Source organism: Psammomys obesus, unplaced genomic scaffold (assembly GCF_907164565.1).
Source record: "Psammomys obesus unplaced genomic scaffold, mPsaObe1.curated_primary_1811, whole genome shotgun sequence".
Classification (NCBI taxonomy): domain Eukaryota; kingdom Metazoa; phylum Chordata; class Mammalia; order Rodentia; family Muridae; genus Psammomys; species Psammomys obesus.
Genome location: NW_026596085.1, coordinates 3,779,068 through 3,797,697, shown reverse-complemented (window position 1 = coordinate 3,797,697; position 18,630 = coordinate 3,779,068). Strand labels below are relative to the sequence as shown.

The window sequence follows — 18,630 nt, the reverse complement described above, 5'->3', positions numbered from 1 at the left end:
GTGTGTGTGTGTGTGTGTGTGTGTGTGTGTGTGTGTGTGTGTGTGTGAAGAACCTGGGGCACTGGTTAACCAGCAGGTCTGCCAGCCCCAGGATACTCGTGTCTCCAGCTCCGTAGTGCTGGGATGATAATACACACCCAGCTTTTTCATAGGCCCTGAGGACGGAGCTTCGTGCTCACATAGCAAGCCCTTTGCCAAGTGAACCATATCCCCAGCCGAGCTTCAGCTCGTAGTCCATGGCAAGTACTGTTTCTGTGTATACTGTAACACTTGCATTTGGTAAACAGGCACGTTTCTTTTGTTCTTGTTTGGTGGGATGTTGTTTGTTTGTTTGTTTGTTTAAGACAGTCTCTTATAGCCAAGGCTGGACCTAAAGTCACTATGCAGCAGAGGATGACCTTGTAGTCATGGGACTAAAGAGATGCACCGTGACACTTGATCTCACAGTTTCTTCTGAGTATGTACCTGGGATGGGTTTGCTGGGTGAGGCTGTATTCATGTTCAGGACTAAGTAGTAACTACCAGCTTCCCAAAGCAGTTCTGTCCCTTTATCCTCCCACAAGGAATATGTGGAAACGCGTGTTCTTAACAATCTCTGCCAACACTTAGCAGCATTTTTCATCCTTTTATCTTAGTGTGGCTCCGCTGTGGCTTTAATATGCTCATCTTACGGAATAATGACTCCCTTGGCTTCACTCACTTTTGACGAAAAAGTTCTTAGCTTTAATAGAGTTGATTTTATTCCATTGTTTCTTTTGTGGTTGGTTTGTTTTTCTGTTTTGTACTTAAGAACAGTTTGATCCAGGGTCCTGGAGGGGTTTGCCTCTAAAGGCTCCATTATTTCACCCCTCGGTTTATTCTGCAAGCTACCAGGAGCTGGCTTTTGTGTGTGGCATCAAAAAACACTTCCCTATTCCCCTTTCCTACTGAGTCACAGGCTCACTTTCCTGTAAGTCGTGTAAATGGTAGGTAAGCAGGGCTATTTTGGGACTACTCCGTCATCCACCGGACACACACTGTTCCAAGACCCACAGGCTCACGTTTGATTATCAGTAGCTTTAGAATAATAGCCTGGCCACTTGTGCTGTAAACCCCCACGCTTGTCCTTCTAGAACACTTGGCTCCCCTGACCCTTCCTAGTGACATGCTAATTTTAGAAAGTTTTGTCAATTTCTGAAAACAACAGGCATCTTGGGTTTGGATTGGGGGCTACCTGGGAGTGTGCATTCATTTGCAAGTGCTAACAATACGCTTCTCACAGAACAATGTGCATGCTTCTGTTTATTTGACTCTGTCGTGTGTTCTCGGTAATGCCATATACTTTCCTAATCTCTAATAAATTTCCAAGCATTGGAGTTTTAATTCCATGGTAAATATGTTTTATTTTCTATGTGTTTCTTGCCGGTTCATACAAATATGCCTAACTTGTGGAAATTTTGCTCAAGGATTATCTTATTATGTCCAAATGATAATTTTATTTCTTTCTGTTCACCACTTTCTTCTCTCCTCTGTGCACGCGCTCTTTCTCTCTCGTAAACCTCAAGGTTATGTAAAAGTGGTCACAGGACAATACAGGCTCTGGGGGGCATTTCAAGTGTTTGCCTTCGATGTTGTGTGCTTTTTAGCTATTTGCCAAGTGTCTGGTCCAGGGTGTTTTCTCAGTATTATCATATGCTTTTCTAATTTCTACTAACTCAGGAGCCAAAGTCATATTTCTCTGGTGCCTCTCAGCACTGGGAATGCTTGCAGGACTTACTCCCCTGTTGGTTTTAGAGTGAGCTGATTTTGAATTGGAGACGATCCCTATACACAGGCTGAACTGCACCCACAGTAGTTTTCTAATACTTTGTTAAGATATTTTAGAAATGTTTCTGAAGGAAGAAGAAAGTGGAATATTTTTTCTCCTAATGCTCATCCCAGTTTTTAAATCGCATTGTGTTATTTTAATATTTTGAATGTGTCTAAGGGCTTTAATCTTCTTGAAGAATTCTGGAATACAGGTACTAATTCTTTTCAAAATGCTTGAGAGAACTCCCTGGTAAGCTGTCTGGGCCGGGGTTTTCATTAGGGAAAAACTGCCTTCCATTACAGGCTGCCTTTACATTTTCACATCTGTTTGTTATCACTGGGAGCACACGTGTGTGCATAGCACATACGTAGCATCTGAGGACAGCTTGGAAGCGTGAGCTCTCTCCTTACACCATGTGAGCCCCAGCAGTTGAACTCAAGACTGGTTCCAAGTGCCTTCATCCACTGAGCCATCACACTGGCCCTGGGGCTGATTTATAATACATTATTGAAATAGTCGTATTTTTCCGTGTGCTTCTGTCAGCTTTGGTAAATTTTAGGTTTCGAATTTCCGAATTATCAAATTCCTCAGCATCAAGTTATTTTTATCCTCTTTACCCTTTTTGTATTCGTGTGATCCACAGTGAGACTGTCTTCTTCACTGTTCCTTACCTGTGTTAGGGTTCTCTAGGGGAACAGAGTTGATAAAATGAACATATATATATACATATATATATATATATATATATATATATTCATGTATATATGAATATATGGAAGTTACTGGAGCACCGTACAGGCTGTGGTCTATGGAGTCCAGCAATGGCTGTTTGCCAACAGAAATGCCAAGAATCCGGTAGTTGTTCATTCCGGGGCTCTCAGCAGTTCCAGTCTGGTGCTGGAGTCCCAGGGAATTCCTGGGGAGTTGCTGCTCTTTGGTCTGCATGAAGAAGTAGGCTCTAATACCAGCAAAGGATAAGGGACCTCGCCAGTGAAAGCAGGGCAAGCACCCTAAAAGCAAACGTTCTCTTCCTCCACGTCATTTCATGTGCGCTGCCACCAGGAAGTGTGGGGCCCAGATTTAGGGTGGGGCTTCCCACCTCAAATGATCCAGCCAAGAGAATCGCTCACAGACATGTCCAGCTGCTTGGGCTTTAGTCGATTTTAGATGTAGTCCAGCTGATGGCCAAGGGTAGCCACCACAAGTGCACCCTTTGTCAACGGACAGTCGATTGAGTGTCCTTCATAATGGGCTTGATTTCCAAAGGAGAACAAAAACCGGGTCAGTCTACCTAATGTAACTATCCCACGGACAAGTGCAATATCCCACGGACATATGTTTCAAAATGCCACCTGCTGAGTCCTTGACAGTGCTTCCACATACTTGGCCTGAGTAGGGCCCTTTAGGGAATGAAGAAAAGACAGACAGATGGACACAGAAAAAAACATCTGGGGTCAGGTCAAATGGGCTGTGGGAGTGCGCTTGCCGAAGCTGAACGGGAACCAGGGTTATTGCATACAGATGAACAGGAGGCAGGGCTACTGGCGATGGACAAGGCTTCTGACATACAGCTGGGTCACGTAGTAGGATAGTCTCAAATTTATTTTAATATTTTGAAATTGTTGAGACTTTATTGAAGGAGATGGATGTTAATATGTTTATACGTGTGTGAAATGAACGTGGATTAGTCACTAGTGTCTACAAACTTTACATACATAAGACTAGTACCAGATGTTAATTGTGCTATTCCTGTCTTCTGTATACTTGCTGTTTTTTTTTTTTTTTTTTATCTTGCCTTTGTCTACCGGTTATACACTTTCAAGATTCTTCCCCCTCTGCTACTAGGTGATTCCGTGATTCCAGATACTTAGATCTGTAATATCCGCCTGCTTACAGTTCACACTGAAATAGTGCAGTTCTCGCTTTCATACCTTCTTTTTGGTTAGTTTTGGGAGGGTATGTTTCTCTTTCCTTTTACATCAAACATTTATTATATTTATAGCATATAATGGGATTATAAAGGATGGTCTGACAATCTTCATTTATTTCAAATTGGATCTTTATTTTAGGTGTAATAAATGATATGTTGGGTTTGTAGCAATTCACTTTTCATTTCCTTCCCTATTATTTTCTGCCTTTCATTTTTGGTTTCTTTTGTCATTTTTTCGTGCCTCTTTTGGAATACTAAAACTATTATTCCATAGTAATGGGAACAGGGACTGTCTCTGATATGAACTGATTGGCCTGCTCTTTGATCATCTCCCCCTGAGGGGGGAGCAGCCTTACCAGGCCACAGAGGAAGACAATGCAGCCACTCCTGATGAGACCTAATAGACTAGGATCAGAAGGAAGGAAAGGAAGACCTCCCCTAACAGTGGACTTGGGGAGGGGCATGCGTGGAGAAGAGAAAGGAAGGAAGGGATTGGGAGGGGAGGAGGGAGGGAGCTACAGGGGGGATACAAAGTGAATAAAGAGTAATTAATAAAAAATAATAAAATTAAAAAATTAAAAAAATTTAATGCAAAAAACTCTATTATTCAGTGCTTTTATTCTGCATGTTACATATTTCTTTGTTAATTTGAGGTAATTATTCTAGAAGCTGTAATAGTCATCCCTAAGTTGCCACAGAATGTCTTAGTGTGTTCAGGGTGCTATAACAAAATGCCCTAGACTGCACAGCTTACAATGAGCAGAAATTGTTCCTCACAGTTAAGAAGCTGGGGAGTCCCCGGTCACAGGGCAGCAGGTCCAGCTCCTTCCTGACGGTGGTGCCTTCTAGCTGTTTCCTTATCCAGCAAAGGACGCATCTCTGGTCGCTTTTACAAGGACCCTAGTGCCATCTGTGAGAGGTCTAGTCTCTTGACATGACATCCTAGTTTTGTTTCCTGTTGCTGTAGTAAAATAGCCTGACGAAAGCTTAGCCCCTTTAGCAGGAAGTCACGGGTGGCAGGGGCTTGTGTCCATTCACAAGCAGAGAGCACCGCGCATGCTCGCCAGTGCTCAGCGCTCCCCCGCCGTTGTTCATCCAGTCCAGGGCCCAGAGCACTGAAGGGTGCCACCTGCATTCAAGAACCGTCCTCCACCTCGGCTAACCCAATTAAGAAAATCCCTCACAGCCTGTCTGCAGGCCAGGCCTAGTCTAGACTGAGTCCCTCTTCCCAAAAGATTCTAGATTTTGTCTCATGGACCATGAAAACCATCACACCAGCTCTTATCACCCTCATCCCAGGGGGCAGAATTTCGGCGGGTCACTTTGGGGAGCGCAAGAAGATTCAGACCACTACACAGAATTACACGATTCCTTTGTTCCACTGACCTAATATCAGACCGTTTAAACCACTTACCCTCATGAGTACTGTGTTGTTGGAATTGCTGCTTGCTTCTGCATATGCTGTGTACGTCAGAGTCCATTACAGTTACCATTCTGTTTGGACAGCAGGAAGGTAGAAATATTTATTTCTCTATCTGTGTGCTTTCCAGTGCTTTTTTATTCCCTCTTGCACTTCCTTTCTGAGATTCTTTTTCTTTGGCTTTAAAGAACATCTTTCAGTTTCTCCAAAAAATATTTTTATTCCTCTTTTGTTTATGAAAGATGGTTTTGCAAGATATAGTGGTGGTTGGCGAGTACTTTCTTTGAGCCATTAAAGTTGACAACATTTTCTTCTGGAATCCATTATCTCTGTTCATAACTGTAAATCTTAATGTTGCTCCTTTGAAGATAATGTCTCCTTTTTATCCTTTTGGCTAACTTTAGGACTTTTACAAATCTTTGGTTTGCGTTCTTTTGACTATGATGTAGCTGCTTACATTTTTCTGAGTGTTTATCTTATTTTTCCAATCTATGCGTCGATGTCTTGTCTTGTGTACTGTCTTTGGTGTTTGGAACTGCAGTCACATATGAATGTGAAATGGACTGTCCTTGGCTGGTGTTTCTGGTCTTTCCTTTCTTTCTGCTTCCCCTTGCTTTCTGCTGACAGAATCCCAGTTCTCCAGGGGGCCTGTTGTTGCTACTTGTTCTGTGTCCCACCTGCTGTAGAGCTCATCCATTTCTTCACTTCAGATCTTAGATGCTTAGAGCCCTTGGAGGAACATTTCAATTTTCAAAACATTCTCTCTAAAGAAAGTCCCTCTTTTGTTAACTGTTTATATTCCTTATGATTTTTTAGATTATTTTTTAAGGTTTATCCACTTATGTATATGAATGCCCAATTAGCATGTATGCTTGTATGACAGAAGGCATCAGATTCTATTGTAGATGGCTGTGAGCCACCATGTGATTGCTGGGAATTGAACTCAGGCCCTCTGGAAGAGCAGCCATTGCTCTTAACCGCTGAGCCAGCTCTCCTGCCCATTCTTTATCAGAAGTGTTTTACCTTCCTTTTCTGGAAACTAACTTTTGGCTCATCTGTGAGTTGGACAACTAGGAAGCTTAGTTGTTTTTTGTTTTTTTTTTAAGTTTTAACTTATTTAGTGTGTCTGTGTATGTGCGTGCAGGCATGCGTGTACCATGGTCAGAGGATAGCTTTATGGAGTCCGTTCTCCATCTTCATGTGCGCTCCAGAGATCACACTGAAGTGCCTTACCTGGTAAGCTATCTCATCAGCTTTCTTCCTTCCTTCCTCCCTCCCTCCCTTCCTTCCTTTCTTCCTTCTTTCCTTCCTTGCAGACAGGCCATTAGAATTTTCTCATTTATTTTATTTATGTGTTTCTGTTTTCACCTGCTTGTCTATACGTGCACCATGTGTACAGGTGCCTAAGGAGGCCAGAAGGAGTTGGATCCTCTGGAGCTGGAGTTTTAGGTAGTTATGAACCAGCTGCTGTGGGTGCTGGGAAATGAGCCTAGGTCCTCTGTAGGAGCAGCCGGTGCTCCTCTGCTGAGCCGTCTCTGCAGCCCCTCAAAGCTTAGTTCCCTGCTGGGCCCTACAGTCTTACGTCTGACCATCACGGCCCTAGCCAGGGATGACTGTGCACTGCGCCAGCTCACCGAGGCTTCCTCACTGTGAGAAGATGGTCACAGAAGCTGGGCCTCCTGCACTGGATGTCATTTCAGCAGGACCGGATCTCATGTCGGGGAAGAGAAGCCAAGAGAGTCAGTGCAGAGGCATCCCTGGGTCTCAGCCCAGCACCTGAGCTCTCACACCAGCCTCCTGAAAACCCGATTCTGTGTGGCTTCATATCCCATCACTCATAGGGCTTTAGGACCACCTCACTGCTGATATAGACTTCGTCCTGTATTGGGCACTGAATTAGCATGACTTGGAAATATAGACAAGCCTTACTTGAGTTTATTAGGCTAATTCATCTCAATAACCTTCTTATCTTTAAAGCTGCTGTTGTTTTATCTTTATAACTAGAGCATTATCTTCTGTTAGTATATGTCTATAGTACTATAACACAGTCTGTATATTAATTAATTCATTCACCTGTATTTACTTAACTTGCCCTATATCTTGTTCGCTTTCAATCATTAAAAAGAGAGCCAGTCTTCTTGTGTCTCACCATTCTCTCAAGCTCTCTACACTACACCTGACAGACTCCGAGCTTACTCTGCAGGTCAAGTTGAATTGCAAACTCTGTTCTTGCGTTAAGAAAAATGAATATTTTACATCAGACTACTCTCTGGGCTGCTGTTCTCACTTAGGTGTAGACCATTTGCCTGGCATGCATGAGGCCCTAGGTTTAATCCCCAGAATTGAAAAAAAAAAAAAAGACTTTTTACAAATCTTTTATCTATTTCTAGTTTAATTGACTATCTATTTTGGGAGTGTTTGCTTCTCAATGACCACCTTAAGTCCATCCTGTTGTGTATTTTAGAAAATAAAGCTGTGATCCGCCCATTATGTGGTTGAACTCTGTTTACCGTTTCCTTGAGATGGGGCTGGAGAGGAGGCTCAGCAGTTCCTCGCCTGTAGTGCGCTCGCACTACACCCCAGCTCTGTTCCCAGCATGCGCATCACGGGGTCCATAACCACCTGGAACGAAAGATCCACAGGCCCGCCATCTCCAGCCTCAGAGGGCACCTCCCTCCCATACCCAGGTGCACACCGGGTCTGCACACCCATCCCCAGAACTTTAAAAGTTTAATTGAGGTAGAATTTGGTTAAATACTACTAAAAATACATGTGTACTTTTGTGCAAAAATAGTTTTCGTAGTAAGAATAAACAACAATCTCCATTATTTTATAAAGCAGTGGATTTTCTCATCAAGCACAGGGCTTGCTAAGAAGCTGCCTTAGTCTCCTTTCTGTTGCTGTAATAAAGGAACCATGACATGGCGAGCAAAGAGTGTGTTTGGCTTACACGTCCCAAACACAGTCCTCCACCAAGGGAAACCAAGGCGGGAACTGAGGTAGAGGCGGTGGAGGGGTGCTGCTTGCTGGCTTGCTCTCCACGGCTTGCGCAGCTGCTTTCTTATACCTTGAAAACTACCTGCGCAGGCAGGGGGACCGCCCCCAGTGAGCTGGGCCTTCCTATGCCAATCCTTAGTCAAGATAATGGCGCACGGGGCCATTCTGATGGTGTTTTCTCAGTTGAGGTTCCCTAGCCAGTATCAACTTGACAAAGGAAAAAGAAAGAAAAAGTCTAACCAGGACAGTGGTATTTGGTAGTTTCTGAGGTGTGTTGATATTTATTCTCTTGCTTAATTCCACTAATAACTTGATAGACTGATTAAAAAGTACAGAGCATTGAAAGATCCCAAGAGTCAAGGTGCTGGCTCAGATTTAAACACATTTGATTGTCAAAGTCAAAACTTGAACTCAAGTCCTGTGCTGCCTGGTTCAGTGGCCTATTTGTATCCACTGAAAATACCTAAGATAACTTGTATGTCACTCAGGATGAATGTAAATAAGGAAAACGCGTCCTTCAAACCATGTTGCTTAATTACAGTCTCCTAAGTAACTACCCTCATCCTTTTCCTGTCCAAGTTCAGATCTCTAGATCTTAAAGGTCCAAGCAGGTCAGCATCTGCCATGAGCAAACAGTGAACTTCCTGCAAGCTGTCCAGGAAGCCACCCAGTGTGGGAGAGGACAGGAGGCTGATGGGTGATGTTTGCTTTAGGCTCTCCTTTGTAGTTTTTGTTTCTAGGCGCTGAACTGAACTCGGGTTCTAGAGCCAGGAGTTAGCGTTTATCTAAATTTATTAAGATCTGCTTTTAGACATTTTTTGGTACACTGTTTCAGGGACGTTTGGGCAAGTTCTAGCTATTGAAAATGCGATTCAGCAGAAAGCCCCAAAACACAGTATCAGACAGCAGTTGGTAGAGGAGGCTTCCGCAGGGCGGGTGCAGCACTGTTCCCATGCAAGGCTGTGATGTAGGGGTGGCAGAGCGCTCTCGCCGTGGCAATTGATGAATGGATGCAGGTGACTGAAGTCCAGGCTTCCGCCTCCTCACCGTGCCCATAGCTTCTCCTAACCTCATCTGTAGAGGTGGCTGCTGCCTCTGTGATAGCAGCAACAGTGTGTGTGTGTGTGTGTGTGTGCGTGAGAGAGAGAGAGAGAGAGAGAGAGAGAGAGAGAGAGAGAGAGGTGTAGTAGAAAAAAGCAAGGGTAGAGAAAGACAGCAAACGCTTGCATGTTCCAAGCGTTATGCATTATAGTGTAGCTCTCTTCACACTCAGTCTTGTGCCACACAGTGAGGAGGGGGCACTTGGTCTGGGGTAGTAGTTGACGTGGACTGGGACATTTATGCCACCTTCTCAACTTTCTGCTATGAGAAGTTCTGTCTCTCACAGTCTCACCTAGAAAGGACAGACTTGGCAGGGCTAGCCCACCTTTCACACCAAGGGTAGATCTATGGGTACCAGCCCACGGATTCTCTCAGGTTGTAGAGGCCAGGCCAGGCTGTGGGCTGTATCACTGTCCCCATGCTCAGGGAGGATAAGGCTGGCATCTGAACAAGCCAGAGTCAGGGACAACCAGTGCTACTGTGTAGCATTTCTTAGTTATAACTAGTTAAAGTTTATGGAGAGAAGACATGAGGCCTGATTTTAAAGAACAAAAGCTGTCTGTTCAAAAAACAAAGACAAAAATGAATGATTAGGAATGCAGTTTGGGTGTGAAAGACCTTTCTTCCCCAACTCTGGTGGCCGTGGAGCCCAGCTGGACTTTGCTTCCTGCAGGTGGAGGTCTGTGATCTCACTCGCTTTATCTCTACATTGTTTTGATTTCACTTACTTACAGCTGGATTTGATTCTGCTCTGCTGAAGGACAGTCCCTTCTCCTGGCCACCCAGTGCTTTTGGCTCAGCACTGCTTAATCCTGTCAGGAAAGAGACGCCGTGCTCTCACCAGCAGCACAAGGGACTGACCTGCAGTCTAAGAGGCTCACCTCCATACGTCTCAGCAGCCAGGCCAGCACAGTGCCTGAAAAGGCTGCTTCAGGCCTCCGCTTGAACCTTTCGCTTCTCCACCCTACACACTGGGCATGCCATACATACCCCCCTAGTGTTGCGAATGCCAGGGAACACCAGTGAGGGTCAGTGTCTGCCTTGGACTTGGCACCTTAATATGGTGCCCACACGTCCCAGCATTCTTTTGTTGATGCCTGTCATATGTACGATTTGATTGGAGTGCTTGTGGGCACCTGTGAGCCTAATGTTCAGAAGAGTGCTTGTCCCCTTTGCCACACTCTCTGGACTTTCATCTGCCCTTGACAGTTGAGTCCTGCTAAAATTGTTTTAAGTGCATCAGGGGACAGGAAGTCATTATTGATTTTTCCCTGGAAGAAAGGAAGGAAGGAAGGAAGGGAGGGAGGGAAGGAGGGAGGGAGGGAGGGAGGTGAAAAAACCTGAAGTTGGATCAATCTCATTCACAGAGTGGTGACTAAAGGAGCCAGTACCGGCAGTTGAGTTGGAAAGGGCAGCATGACCTGCCATCTGGCTACTCCTAACTGCAGCGCCTCAGGCCAGAGTCCATCCCAAGCCAGTCTCAAAGAGGTTGTCCAGCAGCACACAGCACCCTGCATTGGGGCAGATTCGAGCACATTCACTGTGGTCCTGAAGGCCCGTCCTTGGGGGTATGACGTTTACTGGGGAAGGGCTATTCTCACAAACCCCACCTAACACCAACTGGGGGAAGTAAATTTTCAAAGGCCCATGCAGAGAGCATCAACAGAAACTGAGGACTCTCCAGACACACTGTTCTAAGGGCAAAATGGCCCGATGGATGGAGTCGCTTGCCTGCAAGCTGGACAACCTGAGTGCTAACCGCCTCTACACGGTGAAAGAGAACTGACTTCCATATGTGTGCTGTGGGACACAGACACGTGTACCTGCACATAAATAAGTACATTAAAATGTTTAAAATGCTGTTTAGAAAGATTTCATTCATATAGAACTGCTTCTCCTGACAGACTCTTTTCTTCCTCCTTTCTGTATCATTAGAGAGAAGAGTAATATTCCGAACACTGGGAAGTCACGCAGAAGTAAAAGAAAATGGTGGTTTTGGCATGCTTTGTTCTGTACTGCATTATGTCCTTGTCTTTTCTGGTACAATAGCAGGATTTATTTTCTAAACATTCCAGCTTTACAGAATGACTCACGGTGGATGTTGGGAACCAGATGAATCATCCCATCTATCCATCCATCCATGCATTCATCTTTCCTTCAACCATTGTCCTTGTTTCCACTTTTCTTTTCTATACCCAGCATTATATTAAAGAGGACACCAAGCATTCTTCTATTTAAAGCACCTTCTCTTCAGTTATGATCTTTGGTTCTCAAGTAATACAGCAGAGTTGCTGTTAACCTTGTCATGGCTCAGATCCTGTGAAAAACAGTGATTTGCAGACTTGAATCACGTGCAATCAGTCGGGAGCCTTCCAGATGGGAGGAGAGCTCAGGAAGGGAGGGCAGGGAAGTGCACACGTGGGTTGTGCTGATGAATCTGGTTCCCCCTTGGTGGGTATTTAAGTAAACTTTGGCTTACAAAGTTATTTGACCATTTTGTTTCCGGTTGGGGCTCTTAAATACAGTTATCCAAGATACTGTATTTTTATATTAATCTGAGGGCAAAATTGTTTATCATGTGTATTCTTTTTAAGGGAAATAAACATAGGTAGTAGAGGAAAAAGTACCACTTGGACCTGGACTATGGTCGGGCTGAGATTAGCACCTAGGAAATGGCACTGGCCCTAGATTCAAGAATTGGTGCTGGTCGCTGCTGGTGCTGGTCACCGATGAGGGGCTCTTGTGATTCAGCCTCCCTTTCAGTGAAAGACTCCTCTGGGCCTCTTTAATTCTCGTTGACTGACCCTGTGACTTACTTGATGCAAGACACGCAACACAAAACATCCCAGTCAGTCTGCCTTTAACAGCCCATTGCTTTAAAGCCACCATATACAGTCATCACAAATCCCCTTGATTTCGCCCACCCTGACTGTGTCAATGGAGGAGACTTCGGGTTGAATGGAGATTTGCTGCGTTCATTACTTATTATTACCAAAAGTAGAACTTACGGAAAATATTTGTCTCTTCCATCTAAAGTACTCCAGTATTGACTCCCACGTAGCTTCTGTGGAGTTAAATCTGTCCTTCCAAGACATCATTTGACTGCACATCTGCTCATCCACCACAGCTCAGTGGCCTTCCAAATCATATTTTTGCATCAGTAACTTTGAATACTTGAAATCAGTTCAATCCTTGGGAAATTCTCATGAGCATGATTCTGTGTAGGGGTTTTCAGGTAGAATGTATCAGAAAGAGTTTCTGACATACTTTGCCATTGGGGCGGGGCAGAGACTGTAGATTTTATTACCCTTGCCTCCACTCCCCCCCCCCCAACCCCAATACAGTATTAGCTGGTCTCCAACCCTCGTGCTGCCAGTTTGGAAAGACTCCAGGATGTCAGGAGATTTCCTTTTAAGGGCAACATATTACAGTATTAGGTCAAACTATAAAATCGTTGGTTTGGGTAAGAAATAATTGACATCTGGCAGTTTCCCGTGGCTCAGTCTGAAGAGGAGTGGGGCTGAATCCCAGCCTGAATTCCACAACCTGGATCGTGAGGTGTCAGACCAATCCCTGAATAGCCGAGCCTGGGTTTGTGAAATCAGAATACCACAGGCTGTGTGGGACTGAGGCGAGGGTGAGCAACGACATATAGAAATGCTGGGTCTGGAAGTATTAGATAGCGAAGAAATAGTCATAGAATACTGTTACCAACCTAAAATAAGGTAGAGTTTCTTTGCTTTTCCTCTGGCAATTTCTGCATATATGGCAAAGATGATGGTAGCTATGGCAGAGAGAAATGGGAAATGTTTGGCTGGCAAGCACGATTTAGAAAAACCTCAAAGCTCTGAAGGCCTGCCGTTCCTGTATCCGCTGGTATGCCCTAGTAAGGTCACAGATAAAGTTTGACATACTCAGTAAGGGATCTAAATAAGAAATGTACTGAAGCAAACCAAGAACAGAGTTTTAAAAAAAGAAGCAAAGCACAGAGCAAACATTCTGAACTTTTGGCAGAGGAATTGGACTGACCGGATCCCCATGATCCCTTGCGTTATTAATGGTGACTTGTCCTGCCGTATTTTGGGTAGAGATATATTTTGTGTGCTGCCACACAGTCTTGGTGTGTGGAGACTTTCAAGGCTTGATGGTCTTTGGAAAAACGTGTCATCCTGGGAGAGACGGTGAGGAGGGTGCCTCTCTGTCACGTGCAGCACACCTACCAGGGTGTGCACAGTAAATGCTCCTGGGAAGGCGGGTACCGATGCCGTGCCTGGAACATGGCTCTGCTTGGCCTGAAGCCGTGACGAAGCCAAGGGTTGTGCAACATTAGTAATTTGAAGCTGTTTATGACCGCTGTAACAGTGAAGGTGTCTTAGAAGGCTGCGTCTGCATGCCTCCAATGCGCGTGAATCATTCCCTCAGTCAAACTCAGCCCCCCTCTCCACCCCACCCCCCGAGTCAAGGACATCCAAGCCAGTGTCAGTGCTGTGGTTCTTCCCTTCTGAGGGCAAACTCCCACACCCTGCCTAGCGGCCTCCCTGCCCTGTTCCTTCTTGTCCCTCCCCTGTCCACCATGCATGATAGCCCCTCCACACAAATCATCAGGTGTACATGATTAAGAAGGCGTATTTTTAGCATGCTTATTGTCTCGCTGTCATTATTCCACTATGTGACTTCAATTAGTGACCCTGATGACTCATTTACATCGTGATCAGTTAAAAAACCTTTCATTTGTCCGTTTGAAGGGATTTGAGGTTTTAGTTAATTATCACTTCCTGACAGCCTGAAGGTCGGACTATTTCCTTTTGTTTCATTCTGCAGTTAATCCCCTCATTAAGGGTGATAGAAAATGAATAATTAAGTATGTGCCGTTTTCATATTTCAGGTAATGAGAGGCCCTCAGATCCCAGCAGACACCATAAGAGAGAAATCAGGAAAGTGTTGAAGGCTGGGTCTCCAGCAAACACTTGAGTCTCAGTTTAGCCTTACAGTGAAAAAGCTTCCACTAATGTACTTCCCCTAAACTGAAGCCAGATGAGAATGCTTGTTATGGGGCTGGGCTCAGCCTCTCGCATAGACTGCCGGGACCAAAACACCCAACAGGAACACCTCAAGGAAGGAAGAAAGGGTTGACTTAAATTGATAGGTTCAGAGGGATCTCAGCCCATCCTGGCAGGAGGGTCTGGCGGCAGGAGGTGGCTTCGTGCTGTGGAAGACTAGGAAGCAGAGGCAGCTATACTAAAACCAAAGGATGATAGCCTTCACAGGCCGTCCTGGGGGGGACCTACCCTTGCCACCTAGGCCCATCTCCTGAAGCAGTGGTTCATAACTTACAGGTTGTTGGGGGTCTAGTGACATGTTCACAGAGGTCGTGTATCAGACACCCTGCATGTCAGATATTTACATTATAATGTAATATATATATATATATATTTGATATATATATTACAATTACAATTGTAATATATTACAAAATTATGAAAATTTTGTAATTTTTCAAAATTACAAATTTACAATTATTATTACAATAATTACAATTAAGTAATATTTTACATAATTACAATTATGAAGTAACAATGAAAATAATTTCGTGGCTGGGGTTCACCACGACGTGAGGAACTGTATTAAAGGGTCACAACGTCAGGAAGGTTGAGAACCGAGAACCGCTGTCCTGAAGGCTCCATAGACTTCAAAATAGTTCCAAAATTTGGGTACCAAACACTGAAAATATGAGCCTTGGGTAGGGGACGTTCTGCATTCCAACCGTAACAGCAGGGACATTCAAAACCTTTGGCGTGCGGGTTCTCTCGGTTGGGCCGTGTGACCGAGGTAATTACAGGCCGAGGTGTCGCAAGCGTTAAGCGCAGAGTGAACAGTGCCCGACACAGTGCCCGTCAGCACATGCTGGCTAACTGCACAGCAGCTTCCTGATGGCACAGACAAACGAGACGAGTGGTGTGGGGTGCAGGCCTCAGCCCGGCATTCCTGTGCAGAGAGCTAAAGCTTCCTCTGACTCACTGGGCTAAAGATTAAGGGTAAATTGATTTAGGACCTGGGTAAAATCCCGTATCTCTAGAGTATTAGGAAATTCACTTCAACCCAACCTTTCAATTATGATAAAGGGCACTTTTGGAAGGATGAAGCTACAGAAAATAGAAAGATGATAGATGTGACCCTACAAGGCCACCTCTGTGGAGGGGAGAGAAGGCCACCCAGAACAGCCTCCAGGGTACAGTCTGAATTCCTGCCACCTGTCAGACTCCATCCATCTCCACAGCCCTTCCTTTTCTTTGCCTTGTTACAGTGTTAAGTCCAAAATCACCCCACAGAAGCCACTGCTCATATATGCAATTGGCAAGAGTGTTTTATATCATGAAAACCCACACACAAGGGTCAAACCATTTTACAAAATGGCGACCCTAGACAAAGGCACGAAGGCCTTTTTATAGGAGGCTAGGGGAATTCTAGCAAGGGCTAGGTAATCTAAAACCTCATTGGTGAGTGCCGGGGAAGTTACAAGGGTTGATTCCTGATTGGTTTTTGTCCAGGTGGTCAGTGGACTGCATTCCTGTGCCTTGAACATTTAACCACAGGATGAGATAAAATATTTTCCCATTCTTATGGTTATCTCCAGGCTGTTCCTTGAATTGGTGACCTATGGCCTAGTTCCTAGGACTGATGACTTTTCTTTTAAAGTCATGCCTGTCCTAAAGTGGAAACAAAATGGAGTTTATATCATCCTTTCTATAGGAAGCCCACTCAGCCCAGACCACCTCAGAACTGTTTGGCAGGGACCAGTTGGGTCAGGCCCTACCTCTGTGTTTGTTTTGTTTTGTTTGTTTGCTTGCTTGCTGGCTTGCTTGTTTGTTTCCTTGAGAGGGTTTAAGCTCATTCCAATGGAAAGTGTACTTAACCCTGCTGAGGAAGCCCTGGTCCTATGATGAAACAGAAACATCATGGTGTCTTATTGGTTTCTTTCATTTGCTGAGTCAAAACATAGAAAGCTCTGTAAAGGAAGGAAGGGCAGGTCTGGGCTGAGGTTAAAAGACTCCAGATTTGGCTGACAGAGAAAAGCGGAAGGTTGCTTTAAGTTAGGAAACAATCTAGCAGAGTTTAAAATGAGGCACAGAAACTGGCTCCAGAGGGGGAGTGATGATAGCTAGGAGGACACTGACTGGCCAGCAGGGGAAAAGGTCTAGGGGTTGGACCAGGGACTTGGGATGTGTCCTGATGTCAGTATAGAGAAGGTAAAGCAGAATCTGAAAGAAAAAGCTAAGTGCACACTGCTATGGTTACGAGAGTGGCTGAGATAATTTAACAGGGAGAAGGGAGCAAGGTAACACAGCCTCAGAATGAAAAGGGAAATAAAATGTATTCAAATAGATCGCTGATCATGTGAAAAAGGGTGGCAGCTATCACTTAGAACTGAATCTTAAAATTTGCTGTATCATTACATTATTTTTCTCAAAATGGTCAGCCTTCATTAGACTTTTTATAGGGAAATCTGCCACTCCTTCACAAGGGGTCTAGGAAACAGCATCTCTAAACTGTTCCTGCAAGAATGAGTATCAGAGGGGAAGAGGTGGGAGTGACGTAAAGAGGGGTCAAAGTGCTTTCAGAGGAGCACACCTGTAGACAGATGCTCAGTGACACAAGCGGTCTCAGGGCAACCTCATTTCTTCATCCCTAGATAAAAATACCTTCTAGTCTTTGAAAAGCAACGGGTGGTGGTGGTGGTGTTATAAGGAATGAAAAATCCCAGTTGTTCAGTTTTTACCAATAAAGACTCAAGAGCCAGAGGCTGGGGTGAAAACCTACTAGCTCAGAGAGGCAGAGAAAGCTCCCAGCTGATCTTCCTACTTGGCAGACATCCAGAAGGAAAAAGCCTTTCTACTCGGTTCACATCCCAGAAGGCAAAAACCCAAATGCCCAGAATGCCAAAAGCTCAAAAGGCCAAAAATTCAAAGCTTAAAGCCCCCAAAACCCAAAAGCCAAAAGTCCATTTTCCTTCTCCACACTGTCTTACATACCTGTCTCTCAAAGTCCCTCCTTTCAGTTTAATCCCTGTCAGCTAGTCACTTGCTCAGCCTCTTGACCTAGGGTTGACTTTATGCAGCTCATGTTTACAGAAAGCTTTTGAATTAAAGGTGTGTGCTAGGGCTGATCCACTCCGTGACTAGAAACAGGTTTTTAAAGTTCACAATCTCGGGGCTCAACAATGGGATCAAATATTCTGCACCATGGCGGGTTGGAGCATTGTATCATTTTTCAGTCGAACAATGCATATTATTGTTAGAAAACTAAACCTGGACAATTTCTATTTCACTGTATCTTGTTTCAGAGGAATGAACAAGACAGAAGATAGAGTCTCCGCCCAGAATCACGTGTGCTTGCTTCACTGCTAGCAGGTAAGGGCTTGGACTCAGAGTCCTGGATGACAGATGGCTGAAATCAGAAAGGAGATGTCAGAAAACTGTTTAATTGGGTGCATCCATTGCATTTTTCCTTATGGTAAAGCCTTAGGCTTCTCTGTAGAATTAACTAGCTGTGAAGTAAGCTTTGTACTGATCACATCTTCACTCAGGGGTGTGAGTTGCCCGAGGGAAGGAAAGTGGTGCTTATGGGGAGGTGTGGACCTCAGACAGCCCCGCCCCTCTCTTAGTGGTGTTAAGGGTGGGGTGGATCTCTGTAGAAGCCTCAGCAAATGTTCTCTGGTCCACTGTGTGGAGAAAGGGAGCCTGCATCCAGAGAGTCCACAGCCCCTGCCTCTGGGAATCCTGTCTCCGTCTCTGAGGGAGCTTGTCTCCCAGGGCAGCAACAAGCCTCAATTCTGTTCTGTCTGTTACCATAGTTTCATGTATTGAAGGCCTGGCTCCCTGGCTGCTGATACTATTTTGATGGGTTCTGGAAGCTTAAGCAGTGGGCTTGGCTGTAGGAAATGGGTCAGTGGGATTATATCTTGCCTTGCCTCTCCTCTCTCTCTCTCTCTCTCTCTCTCTCTGTGTGTGTGTGTGTGTGTGTGTGTGTCTCTCCCTCCCCTGCCCTTTCTATCTCCTCCCCCTCCTTGTCCCCTGGTCCCCATTAGCTGAGAACCTCTGATCCACCATACCCTTCTGCTGTGATTTCCTGCCCTGGACTGTAACTGTGAACCCAAATAAATATTTTCTCCTTTAAATGGTTTTCCTAGGGTATTTGCATAGCAATAGAAGACTATTGACTGCACACACCCACACACACATACACATGTATACAATTCTCCATCCCTGTGCATGTAAAACTCTAAGAGAAGAGAATCCATCATGTCAAGACACAATCCTCTCCTCCTCTGTCCATCCTTGTTTCTTCTCAGTCACTGCCTTCCCCCATGAGAAATCGCTTGTCTTTGCTTCAGGC

The 18,630-nt window shown here is 44.8% G+C and overlaps 1 protein-coding gene across 6 annotated transcripts in view; it reads left to right on the top strand.

Moving 5' to 3' along the window:
* Positions 1–18,630, top strand: part of Pced1b (PC-esterase domain containing 1B) — a 122,554-nt gene that overhangs the window by 11,433 nt on the left and 92,491 nt on the right. For all 6 annotated transcript variants that reach the window (XM_055627143.1, XM_055627142.1, XM_055627140.1 and 3 more), the window contains exon 2: positions 17,579–17,645. The gene's annotated coding sequence lies outside the window, so the exon portion shown is untranslated. The remainder of the gene's footprint in view (positions 1–17,578; positions 17,646–18,630) is intronic.